General features: G+C 43.0%; 1 pseudogene; it reads right to left on the bottom strand.

Annotated features, from left to right (window-relative positions):
• Nucleotides 1-1,191: 1,191 nt before the first annotated feature.
• LOC140723232 (uncharacterized) lies at nucleotides 1,192-24,077 on the bottom strand (annotated as a pseudogene).
• Nucleotides 24,078-24,707: the final 630 nt, after the last annotated feature.

Below are 24,707 nucleotides of genomic sequence, written 5' to 3'. Positions count from 1 at the left end.
TTGTGTCATTTAAGGTAAAATTGGATAGGTATATGGACAGGAAAGGAGTGGAGGGTTATGGGCTGAGTGCGGGTAGGTGGGACTAGGTGAGATTAAGTGTTCGGCACGGACTAGGAGGGCCGGAATGGCCTGTTTCCGTGCTGTGATTGTTATATGGTTATATAGAACACGTACATGAGAGGCCAACTCAGAAAAATGAATCATCACCCTGGAAGAAAACATGAACCAGTGGAATGAGTAAGACCCTCCATGGGAGACATCCCAACGATCTGAGCAGACGAGATGGTGACAAATGAGCCCTGAATAAGGACGTTAACTCCCAATGTCATTCTTCCTCAGCCGGAGATTTGAGGGGCGAAGAACATCTCAGACAGAACTGCAGTCAGCTCAACTTCTTCAGGAAATTCAAGGGACACCTCTTCACCCAGATCGATGACAATTTGGAACCCATCACCACAGCGGTGAACAACAGGGGAGGATTTGAAAGATCTGTTGTGGAACAGAATCAGGTCCAGCCGGCCTGAGTTGACTCTCTACTGTACACTAGGTGTGTTATAAAATCACTAAGTACCAGAGACAGTGTTTAAAATAGAACTGATTTATTTGTCACAGATCTAGTCCCATTAAAGGTGAATATGCAGCAGAAGAAACTCCTTCTATGCCCAGTGACCAGGGTGCAGAACTGGGTGTGGTGAACAGCAGAGATAAATGCAGAGTTCAGCACTGACAACTGCTACGAAGGATGAACAGCTCTGATGGGCAGAAGGGTGCAGAGTTGCCCATGTCCCCCCCCCCCCCCGGGGAGAATCCCAAACTGTTACTGTTACCACGCTGCTAATGAGAGAGAAAGAGAGACAAAGGGAAAACATACTGGGACTGGAACATTTGCTTCAGATAAGGGAGAGATAACACCGGGAGAGAGAGACTTGTTGACCCACCATATTATGACTCCTGTAAGAATTATGGCTCCGGAGAGGGCTGTTTACTTGGTACCATTCTGTTCATTAAAATTCCTCAGTGGACAGCCGGAGTGGGATGGTTTGATGCACTAAGCCATTCAAAACTGATTGACAACTGAGACCCCGTGAGTAGGAATAAAAGTGAGGTCTGGGGAGACACCCCTCAGACACACCAGGATACACACTATTGAGCACTGCTTAAGTGTTGGAACCCACGAGAAGGTGTGGGGCATCGGGGACCGAACAAAGGATCGGTCAGTTTAACTCACAGTGTTATAGCAGGGCCGGTGGGGTTTGTGTGTATGTCCACCCTTGCCTGGGTGACGAGTCCACCACAGAAGAACGGTCTAGCTGAAGGACAGAGGGGTCATACCTGAATGGGCACAACACATCGACGGATCAAGAACGTAAAGGAAGGTTTGCTTGACTGTAGTTGTCACTGTTCGCTCGCTCTCTCTCTCCAACGATTAAAACACAAGAACCAACAACTACCTCAGCACGTATGAACTGAACATTATATTCACATATGACAATTCATTATCCCCTAGACATCGGTAGAGCTTGTTTATTATTGATTATTATTATACCCACACTTTTAGGTTTAGTATTGCTAACATGTATTATCTATATATTTTCATTGTTGATATTGATTTGTATATTTTAGATACTTTATACTTTTATATATGTTTACTAATAAACACTGTTTGAAAATAGTACCACCAGACTCCAAAGGATTCTTCTATCTTTGCTGGTCAGACACCCAGTTACGGGGTACATAACACAACCACTCTCCAAATTGCATTTAGCAACAGTGATGGACAAATATCCAGCATGCAGCTCATTGAAACTTTCTCCCAAGTGTGAACCAGGTAGTGTGTCACAAGTGTAACGCGCTGTAAGGTTTCACTGCTGATGCAGTGGACTCTCTGCAATGTTTCACTGTTGAGTTAATGGCTTCTCTGCAGCAGCAATGTTTAGGGTAAGACTAGAGATAACAGGGTTTTGGAGTGTGGGACTATCCAATGACAGAAATGTTCTTCCTTGTGAGTCTGGAAGAGAGATTTTTGTGGTCTTTTGTTGGGGAGAGATGAGAAGAAGAGAGAGTGGGCCCTTTTTCTTTCTTTTTCATTACTTCCCTAACCATCTAGTCAAAGTAAGAATTATACATCTCAGTCGTTTAATCACATATTGTGTATCGTTTGTTACTGCGGGGGTACTGATTTGTAACAGGGGATACATCACACAGCATCCACCCAAACAAGATTTCTTAAGTTTGGCCGGGCTGGGGGGTTAACACCCCCTATATTTAGCTGCTAGTCGAAGCAAAAGTTGCATAGGGTTAGATTACTGAGTGAATTGCTTCTGAAATACACAGCAGGTGAATGGTCTCTCCCCAGTGTGAACTCAATGATGCACATTAGGTTGATTTTGCTGAAGGAATATCTTCCCAAAGTCTGAGCCTGAGATCGGCCTCTCCCCAGTGTGAAGTCGCTGGTGTCTCTGCAGTTGAGATGTCCAAGTGAATCCCTTCCCACACACTGAAGCCTGAATTATGCTTCACCGTGTAAGCTACACCGTACGCTCTGCGTAGCCGTGTACCCGACGCGGCACCCTAGGCCATACCGTACGCCGTAGCCTAATGCGCACCTTATGAAAATGTAACTGTGCGTCACAGACCGCGAGAACTGTGATCGGTCTGCTTGGTAGCAGCACATTTCCTCCTAGGGATTTCCTGTTGCTTCAAAGTTGGAAAATGGACCAAATCAAGGAGAGGTTAAATGAGGAAGTCAGAAAATATCTACATTTGTTCGACTCTTCATTGGTATACTATAAAGACTTGCAAATGACATGAAATTTGTGTAAAGAAATTTCCACAAACGTCGGTTTGGACGTCACGGACTGCACAAAGAAATGGAAAAACTTCTCTCTTTTCTGCGCTGCAGTAATTTCAATAAAAGTAACTCTTGTTCAACATCAATTAGCTCCAACTCCAGCAAGATGTACTCAGCAGTTGCCTTCGTTCCCAACTCCACGAGTCAATTCAACACAGTGACATAGAACCCCAACGCCAACTGGCGTTTTGCCAGAGCAACGCAGACACACGAACTCACAAGTAAAAATGCACACAATGGCGTAGGCCACTTGCGTGGGCTACCGTGTATGCTACACTGTAGCGTCTACACAGAGGGATAATTCAGGCTTGAGTCTGTGAACGGCCTCTCCCCAGTGTGAACTGACCAGTGTGCTTGTAGGTGGGCTGACTGAGTGAATCCCTTCCCACAGTCTGAGCAGGTGAATGGCCTTGCCCAGTGTGAACTCGCTGATGTACCTTCAGTTTAGATGACAGAGGGAATCCCTTCCCACAGTCTAAGCAGGTGAACGGTCGTTCCCCAATGTGAACTCTCTGATGTACCTTCATTTGAGATGACTGAGTGAATCTTTTCCCACAGTCTGAGCAGGTGAATGGCCTCTCTCCAGTGTGAAGTCGCTGATGCACCTTCAGTTGAGATGACCGAGTGAATCCCTTCCCACAGTCTGAACAGGTGAATGGCCGCTCCCCTGTGTGAACTCGCTGGTGTGCCAATAGGTGGGATGACTGAGTGAATCCCTTCCCACAGTCTGAGCATGTGAATGGCCGCTCCCCTGTGTGAACTCGCTGATGAACCATTAGTTGAGATGACCGAGTGAATCCCTTCCCACAGTCTGAGCATCTGAACGGCCGTTCCCCAGTGTGAACTCGCTGATGTACCTTCAGTTTAGATGACAGAGTGAATCCCTTCCCACAGACTGAGCAGGTGAACGGTCGTTCCCCAGTGTGAACTCTCTGATGTACCTTCATTTGAGATGACCGAGTGAATCCCTTACCACAGTCTGAACAGGTGAATGGTCTCTCTCCAGTGTGAATTCGCTGGTGTGCCAATAGGTGGGATGACTGAGTAAATCCCTTCCCACAGTCTGAGCATGTGAATGGCCGCTCCCCTGTGTGAGCTCGCTGGTGAGCCATTAGGTGAGATGACCGAGTGAATCCCTTCCCACAATCTGAGCAGGTGAACGGCCGCTCCCCAGTGTGAACTGACTGGTGTCTCAGTAGCTGCGATGACAAAGTGAATCCCTCCCCACAGTATGAGCAGGTGAAAGCCCACTCCCCAGTGTGAACTGACCTGTGTGCTTGTAGGTGGGCTGACTGAGTGAATCCTTTCCCACAGTCCAAGCAGGTAAATGGTCTCTCCCCAGTGTGAACTTTCTGATGTAGCTTCAGTTTAGATGACTTAGTGAATCCCTTCCCACAGTCTGAGCAGGTGAACAGCCACTCCTCAGTGTGGACTTGCTGCTGAACCATTTGGTTAGATGACCGAGTAAAACCTTCCACACAAATTCAGTAAATGACCAGCCTTTGCCCAAGTGTGAACTAACTGGTGTGTCCACAGGTAGGAAGACCAACTGAATCCTTTCTCACACACAGAACAGGTGGATGGCCTTGTCCCAGTGTGAACTTATTGATGTCCCTTCAGTTGAAATGTCCATCTGAATCCATTCCCACTGTCTGAGCAGATGAATGGGCACCCCTACCCGTTTAAAATGACCGGTGTGCCAGTCGATCAGATGATAGAGTGAATCCCTCTCCACAGTCTGAGCAGGAATGATGATCGAGTGAATCGCTTGCTCCACTTCTTAAATATCTGGACAGAGACAGCAAAACTGGTGTGCTGTGTTTTAGATTCCCGTAGAGAAATTCCTTGTGATTTGTAACCTGTAAAAAGATATACAAAATCCATTAGAGGGTGTAGGACAACATTTCAGATGAGATCACTGAGTTGTCAAGGTGTGATCTGACATCACACAGTTACAGTGAGGTTCAACCCAAGTTGGAGAGAGAAATCATCATCTAGCTGGGCACAGTGCTGGCATCTGGAATGATCATCAAACTCTCTGATGCTCTTCCTGTCTCTATAAGAATGGGGCATTTCTGCCATCTCCAATCTGTGACCTGCTCAGTTTGACTCTCTCCATTGGTATTATTCCTGTTCCCACTGAGCTGCCTGGGTCCCTGGCCCCACAGTAACTGAAACACGCTCACCGAAAAAGCTGGCAGTGCATTCCACACATTTCAGCCCTGGGAAAACAAACCTCTGGCTATCCACACGATCAATGTCCCTCATCATCTTATACACATAAAAAAGGCTCTAAACATAAACAAGGACATTATACATTGCTTTGAGGATTTGTCAGAAGTCTACAAAATCATGAGGGAGAAGATTGGGTAAATAAATGCAAGCAGCTTTTTCCACTGAGGTTGGGTGACAACTAGACGGCATGGGTAAGTGGGGAAGGTGAAAGTTTAATGGGAACATGTGGAAAAGCTCTTTACTGAAATGATTGTGAGAGTGTGGAATGAGATGCCAGCACAACTGGTGAATATGAGCTCGGTTTCACCATTTAAAAGAAGTTTGGATGGGAGCCTGGATGGTAGAGGTATGGATTTGTGTAAAAATGGCCCAAAGGATATTGGGGACTCAGTTCACCACAACCACAAACTGTTCCTGCTGCTACCATCCAGGAAACGGTACCACAGCGAAAGGAGCAACAGGCTCCAGGACATCACCTTCCACCAGGTCATCAGACTGAATAATTGATTTCTGTTTTCCTGACTGTCCTATGTACAAACTAATTATTATGAGTTAATTTAAATTACACATTGCACATTTAGATGGTAACGTAACGTAAATATTTCTACTCCTCATCTATATGGAGGATATTTGTAATAAAGTCAATTCAATTCACCCTCTCCACTATATGTTCTGTCAATCTAGCTCCCATTCCCCCTACAACTTATTTAAACCACATCACCCCCCCCCCCAACACTACCTCTAGCAAGCCTTATCACTGGGATATTAGTTGCCTCTTGGTCTGTTCCCCTAACTAACAAATCTTCTATCAGCCCTTTAACTTTCGTCTGTCAGGTAATTGCCCCCAACAGTGTCTAAAGTGGTCCACCTGCTGTTGTGCGGGATAGCAACAAAGTACTCTGTGATGGCTATTTAACCTCATTCACCTGCCTGACTCTCACACAGTTTCCTGTGTCCTGCACCTTGGGTGTAACTCACCTCTCTTCATGTCATATCTATCACCCCCTCCAACTGCTGGATGATCCAAAATTCATCCATTTCAAGATCCAACTCCTTAAAGTGCCGGGTTACAAGCTGCACATCTTGTAGGTGAGGGCATCAGAGACACTGGAGGTCTCCCCTCCTTCCCTCCAATACCCCCTCTAACTTGTAATAACCAGTGTGCACATAAATCTTGTACTGTGCATTTTTTACCCAGTGACAAGATGTGCACAGTGAATTTTATATAGAGATGTATTCATTTTCACAGCCAGCAAATCACGGTCAATAGGAATTTTGATCTCCTCTGGGTTCGTAACGGGTAATGAAGGATTTTCTCACCAATGCTTTTGCACATTGTCCATATGTGATTTGCTTGCTAAACTATGCTTTAAAAAGTCAGATTTCCAAATATCACTTCACTTCTTCCCACTTGCAAATTCTCCAGCAACTTTTGCATCACAATACACACAGGTAACACCAGTTTCTGTATTCTACATAAATATTCCCCCTGAAACCTCCCCCAATGACTGATGGTGGTGAACTCAGTGATGACAATGCCAATGAATATGAAGGGAAGGGCAGTAGTCTGTCTCACTGGAGTCTGGCACATTTGTGATCTGAAAGCTACTTGTTGCCCAGGGCAAAGGTGTTTGATATCACTAGGTACCTAGACAGAATTGGACAAAACATGTTCTCACCGCTAGAAAAGTCCATTACAAGAACACACACAAAATGCTGGAGGAACTCAGCAGGCCAGGCATCAGCTATGGAAAAGAGTACTAATGCTGAGTTCCGCCGGCATTTTGTGTATGTTGCTTGGATTTCCAGCATCTGCAGATTTTCTCTTGTTTGTGATTGGAGGTAGAACAAAGCTGATTTTCTCAACTGGTGATATAAACGATTTTGTTCCCTTTCTCCTAGTTCCTAATTGTTGCATTTAGATAGCTGGAGCTCAGCTCTGTCTGAGAGATCCATCGGTTCCCATTCCCTCATCAGCTGGAAGCTCCCCGGGGCCCGTGTACGGATCGCGGGGCTGAGAGAGAGGGGAGAGAGCAGGACGGTCCCGGGATTGCGGACTACGGTGCCCGCAGTTCACAGGAATCGTCCCTCAGTCGGTGTTTAAGATAAAAACACAGAGAATCGATCTCACCTGCAGACGCTATTTCCAAGGCCTTCTGTGTACTGTGCGCATGCGTGATACTTGGGGACGTCATCAGCCCTAACGCCTGCGCATCTGTTCGGTGCTTAAGAGCCAGCGAAATTTTAAACGCACGGCCTTATGGGTAATCACGGTGCCATTAAAGATTTCTCCAGGCTCTGTTTCAATATTCATACCTCATTTTTTTCGTGTGTGTATAGAAAAATCTGCAGCTGTTTTAACGCCGAAAGCTCCCATAAACAATATACTCGATATCAACGTGTATCCAATGCCAAAGTAAAATGCAGATATAAAACACAGGAGATTCCGCAGTTGCTGGAAATACAGAGACACACACACTCAAAATGCTACATTTTCGAGTGGATTTACAAATTTCTCCTCTCACTCACTTATTCCGTGGATTACTGAACTTTTCTACTTTACCATCTTACGACTTTAAGCATTGTTTCCCAAGCTTGATAGTTTGGGAGCTATATATACGCACAACACTGTTAACTTCTGTTTATTTCGTTTTATCTTTTATATTTAGAGTAGATACAGATAAAGCTAGGGATTTTCACATCGAAACCAGACTCCATTAGTGATCTATTGCTGCTGGTACGTAACAATTGTGCTGTCTGAGGCACAGTCCTTTAAAATTGGTGAAAATGACTCAAAACGTTGAAAAGAGCGGAGAAGAAGGAGTTTAACCAACTTCGTCCAGAGCCCTGAAGAACGTCACAACCACAGTGAGCTCATCGTCTTATTCAGTCTGGAGAAAATCATGCATGAAATTCATGCAGGTGCATAAGATGATGAGAGGCATTGGTCTTGTGGATAGTCAGAGGCCTTTTTCCCAGGGCTGAAACGGCTAACACGAGGGGGAATAGGTTTAAGCTGCTTGGAAGTAGGTACAGAGGAGATGTCAGAGCTCAGTTTTTTAAGCAAAGAGTGGTGTGTGTGTGGAACGCACTGCCAGCGACGGTGGTAGAGGCGGATACAATAGGGTCTTTTAAGAGACTCTTAGATAGGTACATGGAGCTTAGGAAAATAGGGGGCTATGTGATAGGGTAATTCTAAGCAGTTTCTAGAGTAAGTTACATGGTCGGCACAACATTGTGGGCCAAAGGGTTTGTAATGTGTTGTAGATTTCTATGATTCTATGAAATTCAAGGGAAATATCCTATCCCACGGAGTGGTGACTAGTTGCAACCTGTCATATCAGGGAGAGTGATAGGGGAATGGCAGGGATAGATTTTGATGTTTGATATGGAACAGAAACATGGGCCAGGACCAGATGGGCCGAGTGGCCTCTCTAGAGTACACAGTGAGTGTGGTAGAGGCTGAAAGTACCTGACACACGGGATTTGATACAGACTGCTTTAACTTTCACATATCCACAATATTAAACACTAGTCCAGTTTAAGGCTAACATCAGCAGAACAGACTCCTCCAATGCTCAGTGACCAGGGTTCAGTCCTGGGTGCGATGAGCAGCCGCAAGAACTGCAGAATCTGACAGTAACAGTCCCTCATGAACCTGCAGCTCCCTTCAGTCACCGTGATGGTTAAACATTTAACACGGAGCTGATTTGAACTTCCTCCCTGATGTGAAGTTGCTGGTGTTGCAGCAGCTGGGGTGATTGAGTAAAACTCTTTGCTCACTCCGGACAGAAATGTGGCCTCTATTTATTGTGAACTCACCGGAGCATCACAAGGTGGGTTAACTGAATGAGTCTCTTCGCACACACGGAGCAGGTGAACGGCCGCTTCCCAGTGCGAAGCTTTTAGTGTATCTGCGATAGCCGATTGAATCCCTTCCAAAATCAGAGCCAGTGAATGACGTCACACTACTATCAACGTCATGGCAGTGTATCCAATCAGATCACGGACATGGACACATGTTCGTGCTCTCCTTGTCGCAAGAGGGACCGTTGTCTTCTCCGCCATCTCCGCCTCCACATTCAAGGATTGGCCGCATTCAAGCACTGGAGAACTAACAGATACAGCGGAACTAACGTGCTGTTGTGTTTGTGATTCCCATAGACAAATCCTTTGAGTTTTCTAAACTGTTAAAAGTTTACAAACCACTCAGATTACTTAGTTTCCATGGTGCCTTCTGAGAAAAACACTGTCACAACTCAAAACAATTTGGGGAGACAAGACTTCATCTTCTAACTGGCCACAGTTCCGGCATCAGGCACAATATCAAACTCTCTGCTTCACTCCCCTTCATCAGTCTGTGACTTGGCTCAGTTTGTCTGTCTCTTTCGCATTCTGAGCATGCGCCACACACCCACTGAGATCACATTTTATTTACACAGCTGTGACTAGAGACTTTCTGATTATTATGTCCCTCCCGGCATTTGACGGTGGTAAACTCAGAGTATGCAATGGTATTGAACCTCAGGAGTAGGTGATTAGGCTTTTCCGTTGCAGATCGGTAAACTGCCGGTAGTGTGTGGCTGGATGAGTGGGTCGTTTTCAGACTGGAAGGAGGTAGCGTTTGGAGTACCCCAGAGATCAGTCCCTGACCACAATTGTTCACAGTTTAATGTCCTGGCGGAAGAAGTCATCACCCGACACAGCGGTGTCAAGAAAACAACCTCTCCCTCATTCCGTCAAAAACAAAGGAGCTGGTTGTGGATTACAGGAGGAATGGAGACAGGGGCCAAATTCAACATTTCCAAGTCTGTTATTGACACAAAATGCACATTTTAATATTGATCATGACAAAATGTATTTTTCATACCGTTAATGACATAAAACATATTTATGGATTGTTACTGACAGAGAATAGTATAATTTGTGTTCCGTGTGTTATCTGAATGTATTTGCCTGTGATGCTGCCACAAGTCAGTGTTTCTCTGTACCTGTACCTTCCCGTACTTGTGCACTTGGCAATAAATTCAACAGGACCTGATAAATCTCAGTGAGATTTGATTAGTGATGATCATCTTGGCAGCTCGGTAGGTCGAATGTATGAGACAGTACACTGTTAAATGCAAAACCCTGAACAGTGTTGATGATCAGAGGGATTTTAGACTCCAAGTTCATCGCTCCCTGAGAAAGACTGCACAGATTGATCGGGTGGTTAAGAAGGCAAATGGCATGGTTGTCTTTATTAGTTGAAGCATTGAGTTCAAAAGTCGGGAAGTTGTGTTGCAGCTGTTACGAGCCTGCGGTCGTACTGTGACTGTTTCTTTAAGAGCGCCGGCGTGAGGAGGCGGGGCTATGACGTCAGTCACAGGCTGACAGCGCTGACTGTGGACTGAACCATAAGAGAGAGAGAGCAATCTGCAGACAGGCAGTCGGCCAGTCTAAAGAGAGAGAGAGAGACTGGAAAAGCTGATCGCTTCAGTTAGTCGCAGCTGAGGCTTGGAACTCTCCGATGCCCACAAGAGTGGGTTGATCATCGGTACACGGAACCACAACGAATGTGTGTGGCTGTCACTTCGTGTAATCCAAGAAGTGGATTTTGGAATATCTTGTATTAACCCTTGCCTGGGTATGTTGTGTGGTAACCCCTGGAAGACGGTATTCCTGTGACAGGTCACTTTCGCTGATAACTCGTTTGTGGACGGATTCAACGGATAAGAACTTCGTCGACGGTTATTTTGCAGAAACGGCCTTTTCACCCTGTATTACAAATAACTCTCTCCCATCATTTATTCCGTGGATTACTGAACTTTCCTTCTTTACCATCTCAAGACTCTAAGCTTTGTTCCCTCATGCTCGATAGTCTGGGAATTATATTTACACACATACACACATAACACTGCTAACTTTCATTATTTCGTTAAGTTGCTATATTATAAATAGATACCAATAAAGAGAGTGATTTTAACATCAAAATCAGACTCCAGTGCGAACTCTATTGCTGCTGGTTCGTTTCTAAAACGTTTCATTTCGTAACACAGTTTTATAAAACTAGTTAGACCACATCTGGAGTGTTTCATACATTTCTGGTCGCCCCCATTCTCGGAAGGATGCCGGGGCTTTGGACAGGGCGGGGAAGAGGTTTACCAGAACACTCTCTGGATTAGAGGGCATGAGCTATAACGAGAGGCTGGACAAACTTGTGTTGTTTTCTCCAGAGCGGCGCAGGCTGGGTTGAGACTGGATGGACGTTTTACAGATTATGAGAGGAATAGCTGGAGTGGACAGACGATATATTTTTCCTGGGGGTTGAAATGTCTAATACATTTAAGGCGAGAGGAGATGTGAGCGGCAATTTTGCTTCTTTCCACAGAGTGGTGGGTAGCTGGTTCTCTGTCTGGGGATGGGAGACCAAAGCGGTCACCTGATCCCGTTTCCTGTTCACGTTTTTCCGCAGATCTGCAGTATCTGCGGTTCACTGCTCTACATGTACGTGTAGCTTCATCTTTCCCCGTTCAGACAAGGCAGTGAGATCCGGATCTGTCACGTCCTCTCGTTGTGGGTGGACAATATGCTTTTTTCTGCAATATTTTCAGCATGTTTCATTTCGCTGTTTTTACCTGCTGAAGTACAGCCAATGTTTCTGCTTGTCTGACCCATTTATGTCAGAATTTAGCCTTTTCTATTTATCTGAGCTTCTCATAATTTAACTATTTAGTATGTATGTATATTTTTATCGGAAATCACAATCGTAAAAATCTATTGTTATGAATCAGGTTCTACTGCTGCCGCAGAGACAACGAATTTCATGACATATGCCGGTGCTATTAAACCTGATTCTGATATTGATATGGGAGACCCACCACCGGTCACCTGATCCCAGTTACCGCAGATCGTAATGTGAGATTGAAGCCTTTTCTATTTATTTGCATTCCACAGAAATGACAACAGTTCAGTTTCCTTCTGAGGTTCCAGAGCAGAAGCTCAGTCTGTCTAATATTTCCACACAATTAAAGTGGGAAATTTGTTTATTCTTATCACGTACTGAGCTACAGTGAAAATCTTGCCTGACGTACCATCCACACAGATCGATATTTTACAACAGTACATTGAGCTGATATACGACAGAACAATCACTGTAACAAAGCATTATGGCTGCAGAGAAAGTGCAGTGCAGATAGACACATGGTGCAGGGTCACGTCGAGTTACATTGTGAGGCCGAGTCCATTTTATCATTCATTTGGCTTATAACCACAGACAGAAAGCCGCCTTTGAGCTTTTCATTACTAATAACTGCAGCTCTGTAAATAAAGATCTCTGTAAAGCGAATATAGTTCCTTTAATGGACCATGAAACAACAATTTTCTAGACGAAATCCACTTATTTTTTCTTTGATAGGTCGTATTCCTCCTGTGAAAATGATGATTTTACGTAGATTTTTATATATTTTCCAAAATATACCTCTTTTTAACTAATAAAATTTCGATCAAATTGACTCTGTTATGTCTTCCTTTATTTGGAACAATAAGAGACCAAGAATTAATAAGTATCATTTACAGAAATCTAAAAAAGATGGTTGACTTGCACTTCCTAATTTAAGACTGTATTATTGGGCTGTGAATATTAGACAATTACGTTTTTGGTTATATTGGCATGAGAAGAACCAAAAATCATTATGGGTTGATTTGGAATTAAGAGCTGTTAAACAATTTTATTTAACTTCAATTTTAGGAGCTCCATTACCCTTACAGCTCTCTAAAATTCCAAATTTAAATTATTACCTGGTTATTAAACAAATCCCTACGGATTTGGGTTATGTTTCGTTTATTTTTATTTTAAACAATTGAAGTTGTCTAGTTTTTTATATCGAAACTTTTCATTTAAATCTTCAACAACTGACCCCATTTTTCTCCTATGGAAAAATAAAGGGATCCATTCTTTTACAGATTTAATTTGTGATGGTCGATGGATGAACTTTGAAGAGTTAATTAACAAATTTTCACTCGCTCATGCACATTTTTTGCAATATGTTCAGGTGAAACATTTTTTACAACGATGTTTACCTAAGTTTCCATATTTACAAGAATCTGATTTGTTGGATTCCATTTTGAAATTGAATCCCTTAGTGAAAGGTTCCATTAGCAGAATTTATAATTTATTTTTGTTACAAAAAGATAACCTATCACAAAAGATTAAACAAGATTGGGAGAGAGAGCTTAAAATGACCCTTGTTAATGAAGATTAGCTTCGACTTTTGAAAAACGTAAATTCTTCTTCTTTATGTGCCAACCATTGTTTAATTCAATTTAAAATTGTTCCCCGTTATTATTTAACAAAGGAGAGACTATCTAAAATATTTCCTACTATAGACAAATGCAGTGATAGATGTGAAACTGAAGTAGCTACTTTGTCACATATGTTCTGGTCATATTATTCATTAAAATCGATTTGAAAATCTTTATTTTCTACAATTTCTAAAGCTCTGAAAATTATTTTACAAATTAATAGATTGACTGTTCTATTTGGAATAGCTCCACATCATATTCAGGGTATTGCATCTTCAGATCTACCTGTAATTGCATTTGTTACGCTACTGACAAGAAGGGCTATTTTATTAAAATGGAAAGATATTTCTTCCCCAACATTAATTGAATGGTTTTCTCAAGGAATGTTATGCCTTAGTTTCGAAAAAATAGAAGTAGAACTTTGGATCCTCGATTCGATTTTGAGAAAAGATGGGGTTCTTTTGCCAAATATTATCATTTAAATTGAAACCCTATATGGTTTCCTTCCAATTTTATTTTTTTTAATAAATATGAAATGGCAGTTGATGATTCTTATTTTCATATTTAGATGATGGTCAAATGTGTGCTTCTTATGTAGTTAGTGGTTTTTTTCCAAGTTAATTGGGTTTCTTCCCTTCTATATATATATATATATATATATATATATATATATATATTTCCAATTTTATTTTTTACGATCAGTTTTTTCAGCTTTATTAATTGCATACATATTAATCTATTGAAGTTTTGTATCATTTTGTAGCTGTAGAAGATTCTGTACCAATAAAAAAAATTCTAAAAATGAAAAAAAAAATGAAAACGACAAAACAGTAACTGCGACAAAGCATTATGGCTGCAGAGAAAGTGCAGTGCAGATAGACATATGGTGCAGGGTCACGTCGAGTTACATTGCGAGGCCGAGTCCATTTTATCATTCATTTGGTTTCTAACCACAGACAGGAAGCCGTCCTTGAGCCGGGTGCTTCGCGCTTTAAGGCTTTTGTATCTCTTCCCCGATGGGGGAGCGGGTTTGCATCAAGAATGTCCAGGTTGTGAGGATCTTTGAATACATGGCCTGCTTTTCCGGGGGAAGGGAAGTGTAGGAAGAGTCCATGGAGGGAAGGCTTGTTTCTCTGATGTTCTCTGCAGTTCCTTGCAGTCATTGACAGAGCAGTAGCCGTAAGAAGCCGTGAAGTATCGACAAGAAGCTCAGAGACCTCGGCCTTCACCTTGCCTTGTGTAGCTGGATCCTGGACTTCCTGTCCGATCGCCGGCAGGTGGTAAGAGTGGGCTCCATCTCCTCTGTCTCTCTGACCCTCAGCACACATACCCCACAGGGGTGTCTCCTTGCCGCCTCCTTTACTCTCTGTATACCCATGATGTGTCGCCACCCACAGCTCCAATCTGCTAATTAAATTTGCTGACGACACTACACTGACTGTCCTAATCTCAAATAATAACGAGGCAGCCGACAGAGAAGAAGTCATCACCCCGACACAGTGGTGTCAAGAAAACAACCTCTCCCTCATTGTGACAAAAACACAGGAGCTGGTTGTGGATTACAGGAGGAATGGAGGCAGGGACCAAATTCAACATTTCCAAGACTGTAATTGACACAAAATGCACATTTTAATATTGATCATGACGCAATGTATTTTATATATTGTTAATGACACAAAACATATTTACAGATTGTTACTGACAGAGAATCGTATAATTTGTGTTCCGTGCGTTATCTGAATGTACTTGCCTGTGATGCTGCCACAAGTCAGTGTTTCTCTGTCCCTGTACCTCCCCGTACTTGTGCACTTGGCAATAAATTCAACAGGTCCTGAGAAATCTCAGTGAGATTTGATTAGTGATGATCATCTTGGCAGCTCGGTAGGTGGAATGTATGAGACAGTACACTGTTAAATGCAAAACCCTGAACAGTGTTGATGATCAGAGGGATCTTAGACTCCAAGTTCATCGCTCCCTGAAAGAGACTGCACAGATTGATCGGGTGGTTAAGAAGGCAAATGGCATGGTTGTCTTTATTAGTTGAAGCATTGAGTTCAAAAGTCGGGAAGTTGTGTTGCGGCTGTTACGAGCCTGCGGTCGTACTGTGACTGTTTCTTTAAGAGCGCCGGCGTGAGGAGGCGGGGCTATGACGTCAGTCACAAACGAATGTGTGTGGCTGTCACTTCGTATAATCCACAGGACTGAGTTTTGGAATATATTGTGTTAACCCTTGCCTGGGTATGATGTGTGGTAACCATGTAAGACGGTATTCCTGTGACAGGTCACTTTCGCTGAGAACTCGTATGTGGACGGATTCAACGGATAAGAACTTCGTCGACGGTTATTTTGAAGTAACGGCCGTTTCTCTACATTTCACCCTGGATTACAAATATCTCTCTCCCATCATTTATTCCGTGTATTACTGAACTTTCCTACTTCACCATCTCAAGACTCTGAGCTTTGTTCCCTCAGGCTCGATAGTCTGGGAGTTATATTTACACATATATACACATAACACTGTTAACTTTCCTTTATTTCGTTGTTACTATATTATAAGTCGATACTACTAAAGATAATGGTATTAACATCAAAACCAGACTCCAGTGTGAACTCTATTGCTGCTGGTTCGTTTCTAAAACGTTTCAGTTCGTAACACAGTTTTATAAAACGAGTTAGACCACATTTGGAGTGTTTCATACAGTTCTGGTCGCCCCCATTCTCGGAAGGATGTCGGGGCTTTTGAGAGGGCGCAGAAGAGGTTTACCAGGACACTGCCTGGATTAGAGGGCATGAGCGAGAACGTGAGGCTGGACAAACTTTTGTTGTTTTCTCCAGAGCGGCGCAGGCTGGGGTGAGACTGGGTGGACGTTTATAAGATTACGAGAGGAATAGATAGAGTGGACAAACGATATATTTTTCCTGGGGGTTGAAATGTCTAATACATTTGAGGTGAGAGGAGATGTGAGCGGCAAGCCTGCTTCTTTCCACAGAGTAGTGGGTAAATGGACATCTGTCTGGGGGTCAGCGAGCAAAACGGCCATGTGATCCCGTTTCCTGTTCAAGTTTTCCGCAGATCTACAGCATCTGCGGGTCACTGCTCTACGTGTACGTGTAGCTTCATCTTTCCCCGTTCAGACAAGTCAGTGAGTTCCGGATCTGTCACGTCCTGTCGTTTTGGTGGGCAATATGTTTTTTTTTTCGGCAATATTTTCAGCATGTTTCATTTCACTGTTTTCACCTGCTGAAGTGCAGCCGATGTTTCTGGGTGTCTGACCCACTTATGTGAGAATTTAGCTTTTTATAATTATCTGAGCTTCTCATAAATGTGTACAGTTCAGTTAAGCTTCACTCCATTACTTCCAAAGCAACAACCCAGTCAGTCAAACAGTCGGCACAATTAAAATAGTTTATTACATCTTTTTTTCATTTTGTGCTTTTTTAAATTTAACAATGTGATATTTATATTCTTATATTAAATCACGATTGTTAAAATCTATGGTTAAAATTAGGCTCTACTGCTGAACGAATTTCATGACATATGCCGGTGCTATTAAACTTGATTCTGGTATTGATATGGGAGACCCACCACCAGTCACCTGATCCCAGTTACCGCAGATCGTAATGAGAGAATAAAGCCTTTTCTATTTATTTGCGTTCCTCAGAAAGACAACAGTTCAGTTTCCTTCTGTGGTTCTAGAGCAGAAGCTCAGTCAGTCTAATATTTACACACAATCAAAATGGGGAATTTGTTTATTATCATCACGTACTGAGCTACAGTGAAAGTCCTCCCTGATGTACCATCCACACAGATAGATACATTACAACAGTACATTGAGCTGATATACAACAAAACACTCACTGTAACAAAGCATTATGGCTGCAGAGAAAGTGCAGTGCAGATAGACATATGGTGCAGGGTCACGTCGAGTTACATTGTGAGGCCGAATCCATTTTATCATTCATTTGGCTTATAACTGCAGACAGGAAGCCGTCCTTCAGCCTGGTGTTACGCACTTTAAGGCTTTTGTATCTCTCCGCCAATGTGGGAGCGGGTTTGCAGCAAGAATGTCCAGGTTGTGAGGTTCCTTGTGTACATGGCCTGCTTTTCCAAGGGAGGGGAAGTGTAGGAAGAGTCCATGGAGTGGAGGCTTGTTTCTCTGATGTTCCTTGCAGTCATGGGCAGAGCAGTAGCCATACGAAGGCGTGAAGTGTCGACATGAAGCTCAGAGACCTCGGCCTTCACCCTGCTTTGTGTAGCTGGATCCTGGACTTCCTGTCAGATCGCCGGCAGGTGGTAAGAGTGGGCTCCATCTCCTCTGTCTCTCTGACCCTCAGGACACACAACCCACAGGGTTATCTCTTTGGCCCCCTCCTTTACTCTCTGTGCACCCATGACTTGTGTTGCCACCCACAGCTCCAATCTGCTAATGAAATTTGCTGACAACACTACATTGATTGGCCTAATCTCAAATAATAACTTACAATTGATCAAATGCCTTCTGACAAGGCTCGGTCCAAACAAACTTTTCACCCTTCTTCAGGAGATTGGTCAGAGGAAGAGCGATAGCAGCAAAGTTTTTACGATAAAATCCATCCATTCCCAGAAACCTTCTAAGAGCCTTCTTAACAGTCAGAATAGGAACTTGAGAAATTGCCTGGACTTTTGCCCGAACAGGAGCCAACTTGCTTTGACCAACAACATAGCCAAGACAGGTCACACTGGCATGGCCAAATTCACTCTTAGCTAACTGTAAGGTTGTCCTGAGAAAGCCTGTCAAACGGCTTCTCTACTGCAGAGATATGCTTTTCCCAAGCGTCACTCCCTGTGACTCAGTCATCAATACAGGCATCTGTGTGTTCTAACCCTCGAATTACAGAATCAATCATTCTCTGGAATGATCCTGGACCATTTTTCCTTCCAAAAGACAAAACATTGTGTTCATACAACCCAGATGGTGTCACAAATACAGAAATTTCTCTACCTCTGTCCGTCAATGGAACACACCAATACCCTTTCAACAGATGAATCTTTGTAAGAAATTTAGCTTTTCCAACCTTATTGATGCAATCATCCACCCTAGGGATAGGATAGGATTCTGTTTTTGTTACTGCATTTACCTTCCTATAATCAGTGCAAAATCTAACACTACCATCAGGTTTGGGCACAATAATGCAGGGTGAGCTCCAATCTGATGCTGAAGGACTAATAATACCATTTGCCAGCATGTACTCAATTCCCTGGTCAGCCAATTTACACTTTTCTACGTTCATGCGATATGGGTGTTGTTTAATCGGTTTGGCTTGACCAATATCTACATCATGTACTGAGACCGTGGTTTGCTTGGGAGCATTGGGAAATAAATCTTTAAACTTCAGAATTAATTCCTTCAGCTGTTGTTGTTGCTTTGGCTGCAGATGAGCCAACTTGTTAACAATGTTTTTTTGGAACAACCGAGTTCATTAGCCTAACTGGGACCACGTTTGGCTTGTGAAAATTCTCAGATGAGTCAATTGTTTCATTCTCAGGGTCACCAGATTCATATGTTTTGACAACAACACACACAGATGGTGCCTGCTTGTCAAAATAAGGCTTTATTATATTTATGTGTACCACCTGTGTTAGTTAACGTTGGTCGGGTGTTTTAATAAGATAATTCACATCATTAATTTGAGAGACTATTTCATACGGTCTATTGAATTTCGCCTGAATTGGATTCATAAATATTGGAAATAAGGCAAGCACCTTATCTTCCACCTGGTATTTTCTTTCTGAAGCCCACTTATCAAACCAACACTTCATTTTGTTTTGAGAAATCTTTAAGTTTTGTCTCACTAGACTACAGACGGTGTAGTTTATTCTTGAAATTCTAAACAAAGTCTAACAAGTTAACATGTACTTCCCCATCAATCCACTGTTCCTTTAACAAGGTCAAAGGTCCCCTCACTCTATGACCAAATCCAAGTTCAAATGGACTAAAGACCAGTGATTCCTGTACCGACTCTCTTACTCCAAACAAAAACAAATTTATTCCTTCATCCCAGTCTTTTCCATTTTCAACACAGTATGTCTGAGTCATTGTTTTGTGGGCAGAATGATATCTTCCTAAAGCCCCTTGTGATTCCGGATGGTACACAGCCGATGTAATTTGTTTCACTCCCAGTTCATAAACAACCTGCTGGAATAATCCAGATGTAAAATTACTTCCTTGATCAGACTGGATTTCTTTAGGCAAACCAGATAAAGTAAAGAACTTGGTAAAAGCCTTCGCCACAGTTTTAGCTTTAACATTTCTGAGAGGTATTGCCTCTGGGAATCTGGATGCAGTACACATAATAGTTAGCAGATACTGATGGCCAGCTTTAGTCTTTGGCAATGGGCCAGCACAATCCACTATAAATTTTAAAAAGGGTTCACTGAATTCAGGTATAGGCCGGAGTGGGGCCACTGGGATGACCTGATTAGGTTTACCCACAACTTGACAAGTGTGACAGGTTCTGCAAAAGGTCACAACATCTTTCCTCAAATTAGGCCAGTAGAATTATTTCATAATCCTGTTTACAGTTTTATTCACTCCAAAATGTCGACCTAATGGCATACTGCAGGCCAAAGTTAAAATTACAGCCATATAACTTTAGGAACTACAACTTGGTGAACAATTTCCCATTCCTCACTCGCTGGTATAGCAGGTGGCCTCCATTTCCTCATTAACACTCCATCCTTGAGATAATACCCTACTGGCACTTTCTTAATCTCATCATTTCAGAGAGTTGTTTCTTTTAAAGCTTCAATCTCAGGGTCTCGGTTCTGTTCTGCTATAAACTCCTTCCTACACAGGGATAAATCTTTCTCATCAGACTTACGACCTGAATCCTGTTGAAACAATGAAGGCAGAAATTCCCTGACAAGTCATCATAACCTGAATCCCGATTTTGGTTATCATGGGTATCACAGTCATGCTGCACAGATCCGTCTGCATTGGCAGACTTTTTAGCCATACTTCGAGTTACTGCGCAGGAAGGATAAATGTTAAAATCCATCTGTGGGTTGTCAGTGGTTGCCTTAGTTGTCAACAGCACTGCAGGAACAACTTTAGGTCATTCCCTAACAGCAAACTAACATCTTCCAATGATAAACTGGAGTATAATCCGATTTTAACAGGTCCCAAAACCAACCCTGACAGTAAACTTACCTTGTACAATGGCACAGAAACCATGCCACCCCCAATGCCTTTAATAAGATTTACCTCACCAGTGTTAGTCTCATCACCAAACTTTAGAACGCTGTCTAATATAAGTGACTGAGTAACCCCAGTAACTCGAAGAATTTTCACTGGTACCGGGGTTGACCCTTCCTTTACTAATACAAACCCATTTGACATAAAATGATCAAAAGCCTTCTTAACTCGGTCAGAACTCTCAGTCCATAACTGAGCCTCAACAGAATGTTCAAGACCCTGTGGGTTTATAGGTGCTTCAACAAACTGAACACAGGCATTTGGGACTGCCTCCTTTTCCTTTTTCTTATTCAGGACAGAACAATTAGCCATCATATGACCAGTTTTCTTACAATAGTAACAAGTATGACCAGAAAATTTCTCCTTCAACTGCTTCCCTTCATCCTTACTCTTGTCACTAGTCCCAGCTGTAATTTCTGGTTTACTCTGGTGATCCCTGCTACTCTTTTGGAAGCTCTTATTCTGGGTAAACTTAACCTTATGAGTTAAAGCAAACTCATCTGCTAATCTAGCAGACTTCTGCAAAGTGGCAGGATCCTTTTCATCTAAATATGTCTTTATGTGGTCAGGAGCACACCTTTTGAATTCTTCAATTAAAACTAACTCTTTCAAGCTATTAAAATCATCATATATTTATCATCATCATATATGTGCACCAGCGATCAAAACACACAGACTTCTCATAAGCAAATTACATATGTCCGGTTCACAGATTTCCTCAAATTTCTGAACTTTCGCCTGTATGATTCTGGGACCAACTCGTAAGCTTTGAGCACAGCCTGTTTCACTATGACATAATCATCTGCTTAATCAACTGACAAAACAGAATAGGCTTGCTAAGCCTCCCCCTTAATTACACTTTGTAAGAGAACCAACCCTCTTTTGGCCACTTTAAATTCTAAGCAACCTTCTCAAAATGCTGTAAGTATTTATCAACCTCTGTCTCATCAAATGGAGGTACCAATTTAATTTCCTGACTGGCCTCAAAACTTATCACCAGAGTCTAACGCTAGACCCTTTTGCTGCAACCACTCTATCTTTTCCAGCTCGAATAGCCTCTGTCTTTCTGCTTCCTCCCTCGGTTTTTCTGCCTCCTCTGATTTTCTGCCTCTATAGCCTCAAACTGCCTCTGCCTTTCCACAGCCTCCATCTTTAATTTTTCTCACTCGTACTGGAGCTCAAGCTCACTTGGTTTACTTTCAGGAAACACCTCCAACTCCTCCACTTTAAACACTCCCTCAGATACATAATGTTCAGCTGTTATCCTCTGCATCTGTGCCCTCCTCATTGTCAATTTCACCTTAGCAAGTTTTAACCTTCTAGCAAGACTCAACAACTCAATCCGTCTGGCATCCTCTAATGCCTCAGAGGTTGCCGCTTCCAAACAATAATCAGCATCCGCTGCTGATTTTCCACACACAAATCAATCAAAAGGGACTTCCCCAATGAAATCGATAATTAATGACTACGCCCCCATAGCTGTTCATATCCCGGATGCAGGCCCCAATTTTGTTATGAATCGTAAAGCTTTAGAAACGAATCACCACCAATAGACTACACCTGGAACAACACACACAAAATGTTGGTGGAACACAGCAGGCCAGGCAGCATCTATAAGGAGAAGCACTGTCGACGTTTCAGGCCGAGACCCTTCGTCAGGACTAACTGAAACGTTGACAGTGCTTCTCCTTATAGATGCTGCCTGGCCTGCTGTGTTCCACCAGCATTTTGTGTGTGTTTGAATTTCCAGCATCTGCACATTTCCTCTTGGAGTCTACACCTGGAGTCTGTTTTTGATGCTAAAACTATCTTTATTAGAATCAACTTATATAGTAACTTAAGCAAGATAAACAAAAGTTAACAGTGTTATGTGTATATATGTGTGTAAATATAAATCCAAAACTATTGAGCTTGGGGGAAACAACGTCTGGAGTCTTGAGATGGTAAATTATGAAAGTTCAGTTCAACCACAGAATAGGTGATGAGAGAGATATTTGTAATCCAGGGTAAATGTCAAGGGAAGGCAATTATGTTGAATTGCACATGTTCCATGGTGGTAAAACAAGAGAACAGTCACTGTAGATTTTATCTGTCATCCTTCCAAATCCACATACTAATTATCACCCAAAGTGACTTGTCACAAGGCGTATTGTCTTCAAATGAATTACCACACCACACCCAGGCAAGGGTTAACACATCAGTGGTCTTCATAGGATACCCCAAATCAGATCACCTCCTATCGATTAAACGAGGTGACAACCACATATTCGATGTACGCTGAATCGATAATTAACCCACACTTGTGGGCATAGGAAAATTCCAAACAGTGACCCTTGGCACCTATTTCCCTTGTTTCGATCCTTCCATTTTTCCTCATTCATCTCCGTCTGACTCTGAGTGTCTGTGTCCTCAGTTAAAACTAAACAAGCTGGGAGTGATGTAAACAAGCTGCAAGTCAGACTGATTCACCTTCTTAATCTCTCTCTCTTAAAATGACAGTCCACAGCAAACAAAACCTAGGGATTCATAACAACTGACTGGTGTGCCAGTAGTTGGGATGACTGAGTGAATCCTTTCCCGCATTCTCAGCAGGTAAATGGCTCCTCTCCAGTGTGAACTCGCTGATGTCTCTGTAGTGTGGAAGAGCGAGTGAATCTCTTCCCACATTTTGAGCAGATGAATGGCCTCTCTCCAGTGTGAACTCGCTGGTGTTCCAGAAGGTGGGATGACAGAGTGAACCGTTTCCCACATTCTGTGCAATTGAACAACTTCTCGCCGGTGTGAACACGCTCATGTCTCAGTAGGGTGGAAGATTGAGTGAATCTCTTCCCACATTCTGAGCAGGTGAACAGCTTCTTCCGAGTGTGAATTTGTTGATGACTCTGTAGGTGGGATGACCGAGTAAATCCCTTCCCACATTCTGAGCAGGTGAACGGCTTCTCCCCAGTGTGAACTCGCTGGTGTCTCTGTAGTTGGGTTGACTGAGTAAATCTCTTCCCACATTCTGAACAGGTGAATGGCTTCCCCCCAGTGTGAACTCGCTGGTGACTCTGTAGGGTGGATAAATGAGTGAATCTCTTCCCACAGACTGAGCAGGTGAATGGCTTCTCCCCAGTGTGAACTCGCTGATGACTCAGTAGTTGGCATGACTCAGTGAATCTCTTCCCACATTCTGAGCAGATGAAAGGCTTCTCCCCAATGTGAGCTCGCTGGTGTCTCTGTAGGTGGGATGAATGAGTGAATCTCTCCCCACAGACTGAGCAGGTGAACAGCCTCTCCCCAGTGTGAACTCGCTGATGACTCTGTAGTTGGGATGACTGAGTAAATCTCTTCCAACATTCTGAACAGGTGAACGCCTTCTCCCCAGTGTGAACTCGCTGATGTACCATTAGGGTAGATGACTGAGTGAATCTCTTCCCACAGACTGAGCAGGTGAATGGCTTCTCCCCAGTGTGAACTCGGTGGAGAGCCATTAGGTCAAATGACTGAGTGAATCCTTTCTCAGAAATTCAACAGATGACCAGCCTCTGCCCAGTGTAGTGTGAACTGACTGGTGTGTCCACAGGTGGGAAGACCGACTGAACCCCTTCTCACACACAGAACAGATGAATGGCGTTGCCCAGTGTGAACTTGCTGATGTACCTTCAATTGTAATAACCGAGTGAATCCATTCCCACTGTCTGAGCAGGTGAACGGCCTTTATCCTGTGTAAAATGACAGGCTTGCCATTTGGTCAAATGACCAATTGAATCTCTCTCCACAGTCTGAGCAGGAAGGATGGTCGATTGAATCTCTTGCTCCACTTATTAAATATCCAGACAGAGACAGCAAAACTGGCGTGCCATGTTTGAGATTCCTGGCGACAAATTCCTTCTCATTTTTATCCTGTGAAAAGATTTACAAAATCCATCAATGGGTTTAGGACAACATTTCAGATGAGATTACTTTAGTTGCCAAAGTTTGATCTGGTATCACACTGTTACAGTGAGGTTCAACGAAAGTTGGACAGACTCCTGACTGGGCAGAGTGCTGGTATCTGGAATGACCATCAATTCTCTGATGCTCTTCCTGTCTCTATAAGAATGGGGCATTTCTGCCGTCTC

Source organism: Hemitrygon akajei, unplaced genomic scaffold (assembly GCF_048418815.1).
Source record: "Hemitrygon akajei unplaced genomic scaffold, sHemAka1.3 Scf000105, whole genome shotgun sequence".
In the NCBI taxonomy this organism is placed as follows: Eukaryota; Metazoa; Chordata; class Chondrichthyes; order Myliobatiformes; family Dasyatidae; genus Hemitrygon; species Hemitrygon akajei.
Note: the sequence above shows the minus strand (reverse complement) of the source record. Positions and strands in the feature narration are given on the sequence as shown.